Here is an 11,004-nt window from a genome sequence, read left to right on the forward strand (position 1 = left end):
TGGATTTGCCTCAAATTCTTTCTTGCACGAGATCTAAGAATTCTCTGTTGGGGTCTGGATCAGGACCCCTTCCCAGTAACATAAATATGAAACAAAGGTCCATAAATTGCCCCAATTGGAAACACAAAATTTACTATGAGGATTTATATAACAAAGAGATAAAAGGGGCCCTGATTGTCTTTTGTGCCTATACAGCATGGGCTCCAGATTAACAAATGCTAAAATGCACCAATTGACAAAGCTTCATGAACTTAGTCAATGCTGGGACTCAAGTTACAGTTATACCTGGGATAAACACTGCAATGCCTGTAATCCTGGCAAAATAACTATAGAGGAAAAATAGGCATGCTTTATTTTAACTGTAGCTTTGCCCAAATTTCACATAGGCATAATACTCATTGCCCTAAAATATGCTCAAACACAATGAATAATAAATATGATTCAATTAAGTCTTTGGCACTTATAAATTGGCTTGGACCTTGGAGGTCCCCAGTTAAAATAGTTAATATGACTATGACTATGAGACAAATTGGACCTTGCAGATCCCCAGTTAAAATAGTTAATACGACTCTGTAAGTTATAGCCAGATGTGTTAGTTTGCTAGGGCTACCAGAGCCTGGGTGACTTTAACAATACAAATGTATTTCCTCACTGTTCTGGAGGCTGGAATTCCAAGACTGAGGTGTGGGGGATTTGGTTTCTCTGAGGCCTCACTCCTGACCTGAGATGACCCTTCCTATGAGCACACCCAGCACTGAGGTCTCTATGTCTCCAGATTTCTTCTTTTATAGCGACACCTGTCATGTTGGATTAGGGCCCACCTTAATGGTCTCATTTTAACTTACTCACATCCTTTAAAGGCTGTATCTGTAAATATGGGCACATTCTGAGGTACTGGGGGTAAGGGCTTCAACATGTAATTTTGGGAGAGACACAATTCCGATGTACAGGACCTTCAAGTTTAAAACTTAATATATGAAACCTAATTAATAAAAGAGTGATTCTGTCCACTGTTTCTCCATTAGACAGCTCAGTCTTGCCTGTGCTTAAGCCTGGAAGAAGTAAGTGGTGCTTCACAGTAGAGTCCTACAACCTTAACATTGTAATCCTTTCATTAAGGCCCCTATACCCAATAGCCAGTATTAAAGAACTTACTGACCCCATCCAATCAACAACTGGTAAAGATTTTGCTATTATAGATTCAGCCATCATGTTCTGTTCAGTGCCTACTTCAATAGCCTCTCTGCCCTAATTCACCTTCACCTGCAATGAGACATGGTACTTCTTTTCTAGGCTACCCATGGGGTACCCCAACATCATTGCCACCACATATAGTCTTCATAGAGTGCTTAAGTACACCCAGCTTTCTCCAGGAGCTCAGGTTACCCCAGACCCTCATCCGAGACAGCATTGCCCTGGAGCTCATAGCTGGAGATGACATCCCCCAGGGAATTTGATCTCTACAGGGAACTCAAACTCAGGGAAAACTTTGATCTCTACAAACCATGACATGTAGAGAGGCTCACACATCTGATTCAACAATCCCTGATCCAGTGGTCCATGGACACATTTGCCCACAAGGAATAACCTAGAATCTCTCTCTGGTGGGGGTCAGGGGCTGAGTAGAACTTAGTTTTTAATCATTAGACATAGGCAAGGTGTTTAAGTTACTACACTTTCAAGCAGTATGGCCCTCACTCAAAGTGAGGTAAATATTGCTGCAAAGGAGCAACAGCTGCATTGTTGGAGTTTTGCTTTTGAGGGCTGTGTGTGTGTGTGCGCGTGCACGTGCATTGATTTCTTTCACAAAATACATTTTCAAATATTTCCTTACTCCAATCAACATTGCCCCTTCCTTTTAAATAAAGTTTTTGAAAACTAATAAGCCTATTTTTTAATTTACATTTTTTACTTACATTTCTTTACAAACTGTTTGCTATTAGTCTACAGTGAAAAGTCAACACTTTATAAAATAAGATTGGCATTTAAAAGCTTGTCAATTCTAATACTTTGAAAGGCTATACCCATTGTCAGAAAGTCTGGGCTATTCAAAATATTTTACAAAATTCTGAAACTTTGAAAAGTTGCAAGATTTGGGGACAGCAAGATGAGGTGTTTTCTCTAACAGCCAGTTTTGTTCACTGTATTATGAAATAAGTACTTTTTAAATTAACAGCTTGAATTCCAAATTATATTTTTGAAAATCAATAATGATTTTTTTAAAAAAAAAATCTGTTGTACCTTTATCTTAAAATTCATTTCTTATCTATTTTCTAGATTTGATGTTTTGCCATTTTATTTTATTTATTTTTTTTATTTTTTATTTTATTTTATTTTATTTTATTTTATTTATTATTTTTTTTTTTTTGAGACAGAGTCTCGCTCTGCCGTTCAGGCTGGAGTGCAGTGGCCGGATCTCAGCTCACTGCAAGCTCCGCCTCCCGGGTTGACGCCATTCTCCTGCCTCAGCCTCCCGAGTAGCTGGGACTACAGGCACCCGCCACCACACCCGGCTATGTTTTGCCATTTTAAAGGATACTAGACAAGAGGATCTCAATTTGGATCATTATCTTGGGCTCCTAATATCCTAATATAATTTTAAATCATCCCAAACAATGCATTATTACCATATATATCAACAATTCCCAAACTGCTATAAGCTATGTATACTATTGATATTTTTCAGCTAAAATATAAATACATAAAAATATAAAAATATTTTTAACTATGTGTTGTTATGCAATAATGCACTTTTCAAAAAGAAACGATATACCAGTCTCAAGAATACCTGGAAGCTGCATGAAAATTCTTGATTCCTTTTAAATATAGTGACAGAAAAAGATGTAAATCTAACAATTGGCTGTTTTTATTGTATAAAGTTTTTTCTATAAGTACATGTGAATTAAGTATTTGTTATTCCACATTTCCCATGTCACCGATGCTGTGTGCCCATGGCACGGCTATTCTAACACTGCAGCTGCGGGGCTGAGGGTGGCAGACCGGGCACTTGCACTGAGCTGCATTCGTCACACAGTTGGACCAGCCCTGAGCCGGGGGCGGAAGTATCCTGATGTGAAAAGCTGTTTGCCGAGTACAATGACCACACGTTTCGTCTATTTTGAATCCACCATCAGAACAAAATCTACACTCTCGACAGATGAGACAGGCAGATATGATCTTTGAACATGAGTGAGAAAGACGTTCACACAGAATCCCATCCTCCCTCACGTGACTGGAGGATTAAAATGGCAGTGGAGGAGTGGATGTTCAGCTCAGGGGTAGATCAGTGGCACTGTCACAGCTATTTTAGGACCTGAAATATTTATATGAGCCTATTCCAAACCCTAATAATACATATATAATGAACTCAGAACTGTATACAAAGGGAAACAAAAAACCACTCTGACAGTGTCCAGGTCCCTCATCAACTCCCCAGAAGTCAAGGAGGTCAAGGCTGGTCTCAAACTCCTGGGCTCAAGCCATCCGCCCACCTCGGCCTCCCAAAGCTCTGGGATTATGGGCATAAGCCACCACACACGGCCTAGTAAGTTCTTTCGATATGTTTGGAATGAATGTGTTTCCAGGATAAAAGCTTACAATGACATCTTTCTTACTTGTAAGATACCTGAAGAGCAGAGAGAGGGTCCCCAGGCTGGCTAAGCATCCGGAACACCGGGGGAGCTTTAAAAACACAGATATAAATGATTGTGCCTCACCCCTTACTTACTGAGTCACAATCCCAGGGATGGAAGCGCCCAGAGAGCTGTCTTTTCAGAACTTCTCCAGCTCTCCAGGTGGTGCTGACAGTCAGGCAGATTTAGAGCCAGTGCTTCAGGCAGCCCGTCCCAGACCTCGGGAGCAGGGGAGTCACCCAGGGCTAGGTCAGACTGAGGGTTCTGGTGCACCAGGGGTGGGGAGGGGCTTGAGAGTTGGCCTTTCCAACAAGCTTCCCAGAGAGGCTGGTTTGCTGATCCTCAGACCAGGCTTTGAGGGTGCACAGCACTCTTCCTCTAGGTGTGTGTCCACATACCTGGCACCTTTGTTGTTGCATTGCCCCAGGCATGAAGTGCAGGGTGCCCCCTCTATGCCTTCAGCCTCACTCTCTCCTCTGCTGACCCCCAAATTGCTGGGGCTTGGACTTGCCTTTATAAAGGGAGCTCTCAGCTCAGGGATGGGCCCTCCCCACCGGCCCCCTCTTCCCAAGGCCCAACATCAGCAGGAGCTGCTAGAGCAATTCATTCTGGGGAGTCTATGTGGTGTGAAAGGCTTAGGGAAACCATTCTGTTTATTGTCAAGGGCCAGGAAGCAAAGCCTGGAAACAAAGTCTGGTATTGCTCGACCCAGTGGTGATGAGTGACAAGATAGGGCCGGGTGCGGAGGAGACTCCCACACACAGCAGGACCGAGTGAGCGCCAATTCTTCCTTCAAACACTGGCACCAAGGAGAGACCGCAGTCCATTCCCATAAAGGCAGTGGACAAATGGAAGCATCGCTTGGTGTGCCAGCTCCTTTGGGGCAGGAGAACAAGAGGTGACTTGAAGCGGGGTCGGGAGCCCCGTCCCAAGCACAGTGGATGTTGAAAGGGGTCCCAGGCTCCCCAGGTCCTGGGCTTCTCTTGATTCTCAATGTTAAGCTTGTTGATTGAATATAGTTGCTTAATGCGGACCCCAAGGCAAGGAAAAGACACAGGCCAAGAACCGGGGGCTTCAGTCAGCTCTGAAAAGTCAGGAAGAGCATTTCTAACATCCAAATGCAAACATCTGCCACCCCAGGCTGCTCCCATCTGGAAACTGCACTGCAGGGCACAGCAGGTCGCAGGTTTGCCTCCACCACCCAGCTCCCGCCTCCCTCACTGTGCGGGATGAGAGGTCCACACACCCATTCCTTCTCACCTTTGAAATGGAAGTGGTGGTTGCAGCCTGGGAGCTGAGGCAGTCCTGAGCAGGTGAGACCACCAACAGGGGCCTTGGGTGCCTGCCAGCCACAGGCTGAGCCATCCAGGCTGTGCACAGCCAAACCTCAGCCACCAGGATTTCCTTCCTTGGAACTGGGCCTTCCATCCAGAGAGGCTTGCAGCAAAGAGCAGAAATGGGTTTTTTCAGCCGGGAGTGGTGGCTCACGCCCGTAATCCCAGTACTTTGGGAGGCTGAGGCAGGCAGATCACGAGATCAGGAGATCCAGACCATACTGGCTAACACGGTGAAACCTCGTCTCTATAAAAATACAAAATATTAGCCAGGTGTGGTGGTGGGAGAATGTAGTCTCAGCTACTCAGGGGGCTGAGGCAGGAGTATGGTGTGAACCCGGGAGATGGAGCTTGCAGTGAGCCGAGATAGCGCCACTGCACTCCAGCCTGGGTGACGAGCGAGACTCTGTCTCAAAAAAAAAAAAAAAAAAAAAAAAAAAAAAAAAAAAAGAAGTGGGCTTTCTCTCTGCTGGTGTAGGAAAGCCATGGCAGGAAGGCGGTACCAACAACGCACAACTGCCTGTCCCATGTGGGGTCCCAGACCTCCTGCCTCCCAGATTTCCTGCCCCTTTCCTTTGTAAGTGTGCTCTTTAATTAAGTGTCATCTTTTTAATTGTGTCCAAATGTTCACACGGTCTCAAGTGATGTTGGAGCCACAGCCTGGGGCCAATGCAGGTCCTTCCTCTGGAGCAAAGGGTCTTTGTCACAGTATTTCTCTAAAGCATATCCATCCTGAGTGACACTTATTTTAGAAACAGTTACAATTGGTGAAGCAAGGGTTGAACATTAGAAAATGTCTCTGGATTTCAAAGAAGTTGACCACTATCTATAGGGAACTAGGGATGAGTAACTGCTCTTTAAGTAAATGAGGACAGGCCAGGCAGGGTGGCTCATGCCTGTAACTCCAACACTTCGGAAGGCTGAGGCGGGTGGATCACTTGAGGTCAAGAGTTTGAGACCAGCCTGGCCAACGTGGCAAAACCCCACCTCTACTAAAAATACAAAAATTAGCTGGGCATGGTGGTGCGCACCTGTAATTCCAGCTACTCAGGAGGCTGAGGCAGGAGAATTGCTTGAACCCAGGAGATGAAGGTTGCAGTGAGCCGAGATTATGCCACTGTGCTCCAGCCTGGGCGACAAAGCAAGATTCCATCTCAAACAAAAGTAAATGAGGACAAAATCCCAAAGGCTAGAGCCACCGCCCAGAGCACGCTCAGGATTGAAGTGCCCCTGTGGTTCCCCTCCCACCTGAATGCTCTATTTAAAAATGAAGGTCCAGGACAAGGGGAGAGCATGTCATTACTAAGGCTCAGTGTTAAATAGAGACACTCTTCCACTGATGACAGCCACAATGGGCCACCTGAGCTTTCTTTGCTTTTCCCTGCCATCTGCGTGGTCCTCCACTGCACTTGAACAAGGAGTCCTGAGGGTCCGAGTAACTTGCAGGGATTGCTGTGCTGCCAGGAGGGGGTGAAAGAAGAGACAAGAGCAGCCGACTCCGCTAAAAAGCAAGCCAGGAGAGGGTGGGTATTTAGGAAGCGGGGATTTTAAATTTCAGTAAATTCTGTAATTAAGGAAAAGGGGTGGTGGTGGTGGGGCTCAGGACTGGGTGCTCTGACACTGCCCCTAACGGCAATCACAGTGCTGGCTTTGCTCCTGTGCTGCCATCCCTCCTCCCTCTCAGCAATAGGAAGAACACGTGTGCTTTTGATGCATGTGGTGCAGCAGGCCTGGGATGCCACATTTCACACAAGCTTCAGGTAACCCCAGTGCTGCTGGTCCATAGACCACGCTGTGAGTAGCAAGGTCACAAACTCCCCTGAAGGAGGGAAGTAGCTGGGCTGGGTTTCTGAGAGACCCTATTACGACTGAAATACTTTGGACCTCCCTTCTTGAGAACCCACAACAGCTGCTGGGTGTGCTGAAGCCATATTCACCCCACCACAAAGACGAAGGTCAGCACCTTTCTCCACACAATGGTATAAGCTTTTGTTTTCATATAAAACCTCAACAGATGAATGAGGCCACTATCAATGATTTCAGAAAGAAAGGCTAAAATAGCAACTATTTTTTTTGACAGAGTCTTGCTCTGTCACCCATGCTGGAGTGCAGTGGCTCGATCTCCACTCACTGCAACTTCTGACTCCCGGGTTCAAGCAATCTGCTTGCCTCAGCCTCCAGATTAGCTGGGACTACACATACACGCCACGCCTGGCTAATTTTTATACTTTCAGTAGAGACAGGGTTTCACCATGTTGGCCAGGCTGGTCTTGAACTCCTGACCTGAAGTGATCCACCTGTCTTTGCCTCCCAAAGTGCTGGGATTACAGATGTGAGCCACGATACCCGGCCCACAAATACCAACTATTCTTTAAACAAAAAATTATTATGTTGGAGGCACAGTGGCTCATGCTATAATTTCAATACCTTGGGAGGCCAAGGCAGGCAAATTGCTTGAGCCCTGGAGTTGGAGACCAGCCTGGGCAACATGGCGAAACCCCAACTCTACAAAAAGTTTTTTAAAAATTAGCTGGGCATAGTGGCATTCATCTAGTCCCAGCTACTCAGGAAGCTGAGGTGGGAGGATTGCTTGAGCCTGGGAGGTTGAGGTTGCAGTGAGCTGTGATGGCACCACTGCACTCCAGCCTGGGTGACAGAGTGAGACCCTGTCTCAAAAAATATATATATATACACACACACACACAAATATATATATACACACACATATATATGTACACACACACACACACACACAACTTTGGGAGAGATGTCCCTCATAATTAAACTAGGTTAACACAGATGATTTTATTTAACAGCTGAAATGGTTCTGTTACCTGGGAGCTTGTTTTATATTTAGTTGATCTTGGAGGATCCATCATGAGTCCCCCTAGAAGTGCCCACAGTGACGTGTTCCATGAGTGCTTGATGGAAAACCATACATTTCTAATGCTCTGGTGGCAGGCAGCAGTTATGCGATGGCATGAGGAAAATCCATTTAGTAGAGTTGTCCAAAAGTGCAATGGCCTGGCTCGGTAAGCTGTAAATTATCTGTCCCTGTGAGGGGTAGAAAGTGAGGATGGAGAAGGAAGGAATATGCCAGAGAGGGGTTGAACCAGACGGGCTTCTTCCAGCTGTCAGCTTCATGACTACAGGTACTGTCCACGTCTCCAGGATCCACCTAGGATGCCTCTGATAATGTAACCATGTACCCCCACTTTTCTTGGGCAGTTTATTCCAACAAGTGAGCTGTGGTGCAGGCATTGGACCATGCAGTATCTGTTTGACTTTCAGGGGCTTAGGTCAGCTTGGTGGAGTTCTCTGGGTCCCTCTAGAGAAATATCCAACCCAGCGATGGCCTGCAGGGTCCTGCCCCACCCCTAAAGCACTTACATTCACACAAAATCCTGGAGCTGAATGTTCTCAGCAGGCTTTTTCCTCATAGCCAAAAGCCAGAAACAAATCCAGATGTTCTTCAAGGAGCAAATGGCAAAACACTTGGGGTCATTGTGGAAATGGAGGGAAGCCTTTGGAGAGATGTATAGGAAGAATGAACAGGACTCGGTAATGGATTGTTTATGACGTGGGGGGATACAGGCTGAAGAAACTCTTCTAGAGTCTGGAATGGGGTCCCTAGGTGAGCCGTCACACCATTTATTTAGACAGTAAGCCTGGGTCACAGCCAAGTCAAGGAAGGTGACCTAGACTATAGAGCGGGATCAGTTTTAATATGTAATGTCAAAGAGGCATTTCAGTCTGGAAATCAGCTAGGCAGTTGTGCATATAATTCTGAGTGGAGATAAAATCTGGAGGTTGTAAGAATAGAGTTAATAATTAATGCATTAAAAATCAATTTGGTCACCCAGAGGGCTTGGGGTTCTTTTTTTCCGGCATACCAATAAAAGAATAACAGAGTTCGGGGTGAGTTATGACGCACTTCAGATTTTAAATCCCAAGCAGGGGTTGTGAGCGCACTGGTAAAAATTGGGGAGGAGCATTCAGAAAGGTAGGACGTTCCAGAAGGAGAAGCATCAGTGTCAGAAGCCAGGAGCAAGATGGAAACAAAAGGGAGCCACTTACCTGGACTGCTCCTTGGACGTGGTAAATGGAAAGTGGCCATTAGATTTTCCATCATGGAACTGTCCAAAGACAAAAGTACAACAGATTTAGTTTAAATATCGTAATTGGCTTTATTCGCTATTCTAGAATCAGGCAACACTTCATTCCGTAAAACAGACTGAGCGTTCCTCCCAGCAGAGCGGGGGAGATGGGCTTCATGGATAGAAAAGGCTGAAGCAGAAACAGAGAATAAAACACGGATTGGTTGCAAAGTTACTTTCCATGTAAACATTAAAGCAGACGGGAGGGACTGCTTATCATGCTGGCTTAACCTGGCCTGTTGGGGATTTGCCTGTTATCTCTCTGTGTCCTGACTTCTCAGAAGGTCAGATCAACAACTTAGTTTTGGTTTGGAAAGATGGAACTTTAGCGCGAGGAACTCCATTCCAGTCTAGTCTTGTTACTGAACTCAACCTGAGTCGGCTTGCCCCGTGTGGTAAAACCAAACACACACACTGAGGTTTGCAGCAGGAGAAATGAGGGTGTTAACTTGTAGGACACCAAGCAAGGAGAATGGGGCAGCTTACGCTTCAGATCCAACCTCCTGGATGACTTAAAAGCAAGGGATTTTAAAGGCAGGGGAACATTTCAGGAAAGCAGAAGTTACAGGGAAACCATAAATCAATACAGAGGGTATACCTTGGTTTGCCCCAAAAAGGTGGAAGCTCTTGAAGCAAGAGGCTTACAGGTCATAGGCGGCTTCAGGATTCTTTGATTGCAATTGGTTAAGGAAGCCAGGCTTTCTCTAAAAACTTGAGGTTAGCAGAAAGCAATGTTAAGGTCTGGCCTATGGGCATGACTCTCTCCAGGCCCCTGAGGAAGAAATTTAGAACAAAGAGCAGCTGTCAGAGTGCAGCCCTCAGCTCCAGGTCATCTAAGGTCTCTGTGATGATGGTCAGTATTTTCCATCTGAAGTGGGTCTGGGTTTCTGAAAAGCCATTCAGGGACATATGCTAAGATGTAATCTTTAGTTTCAATAGGGGACCAAATACCTTGTGGCTCTGACTTGCTTGAGTGGCTATTACTTGAAGCTATGATTCCCTCTTGCTTATCAGGCGGCTCATCTACTTCTCAAGGCCAGCTAGGTGCCTGAATTTCCCTTGAAGGAAATCAAGATTTTCCTTTGTGTCCACGCTTGGAGGAGGCCCAGCAGGCCTCTAATAGGGGTCCCTGCTCCATCTCAGTCTGTTGGGCCTAGTGCAGAAGCTCAGTCCAAACCAATGGCCTCCTGTAAATGTATCTTACAGAAGTCAGCAGTGTCCACAGCAAGGGAGAGTTTCTTGAGCAACCTGCTGGGAGATGTAAGAGTGAAATAAGGAGGGAATGTCAGGTGAAAACATTGAAAAGATGAGTACTGACAATTATTTACAGAGGGCTAACTCTGAAGTGGTTCCAAGAAACTGGGATCTTGAAAAGCAGGTAGTGGAGGGAAAAATGGCTTCCCCTTCCCGTTCTAGATTCTTTGGCTGGGCTAGGAATTAAATTGACATAAAACAGGCTAATAGGAGAAAAACCATTTTAATTACGTCTGTATGCACAGGAATCCCACAAAATATAGACCAGGAGAAGGGCCAGATGAATGAAGCTTAGATAGTGTCCTGAGTTACAGAAAGGAACAGGGGCTTGGGGCTTCTTGGGGATGGGCACAAGTTCTGGGAAGGTGAGGGGAGGCAATGTCTGGTAAATAAAAGGTGTCTTGTTCTGCAAAGAAAAGTCTCTGGGGTGGTGGAAGTTGTCTGGAACCAGCCCTCTTCCTGATACAGATGCTTCACTAATGTAGATTTATTTTATAGTTATAAATTTCTTTTACAAAAGGGCAGCTTTTAAGAGCTACTCCTGTGTCTGCAATTTCTTAGAATAACAGATCAAAATTTGCCTAAGAAGTATATTTTGTGTTCACATATCTGGTTTTGTATTGTCAT

At 45.4% G+C, this 11,004-nt stretch overlaps 1 long non-coding RNA gene across 2 annotated transcripts; it reads right to left on the minus strand.

Annotated features, from left to right (window-relative positions):
* Positions 1-7,759: 7,759 nt before the first annotated feature.
* Positions 7,760-9,459, minus strand: LOC139361521 (uncharacterized). Of its 2 annotated transcripts, none has more exons than XR_011619079.1 (3): positions 9,044-9,459; positions 8,357-8,490; positions 7,760-8,020 (listed from the first exon to the last, which is right to left on the minus strand). It is a non-coding gene; the product is annotated as an uncharacterized lncRNA (long non-coding RNA). The 2 variants fall into 2 exon arrangements; XR_011619078.1 differs by having other exon boundaries at positions 8,357-8,769.
* Between the last annotated feature and the right edge of the window lie 1,545 nt (positions 9,460-11,004).

The sequence above is a fragment of the Macaca nemestrina genome, unplaced genomic scaffold (assembly GCF_043159975.1).
Source record: "Macaca nemestrina isolate mMacNem1 unplaced genomic scaffold, mMacNem.hap1 Scaffold_56, whole genome shotgun sequence".
Taxonomy (NCBI): Eukaryota; Metazoa; Chordata; class Mammalia; order Primates; family Cercopithecidae; genus Macaca; species Macaca nemestrina.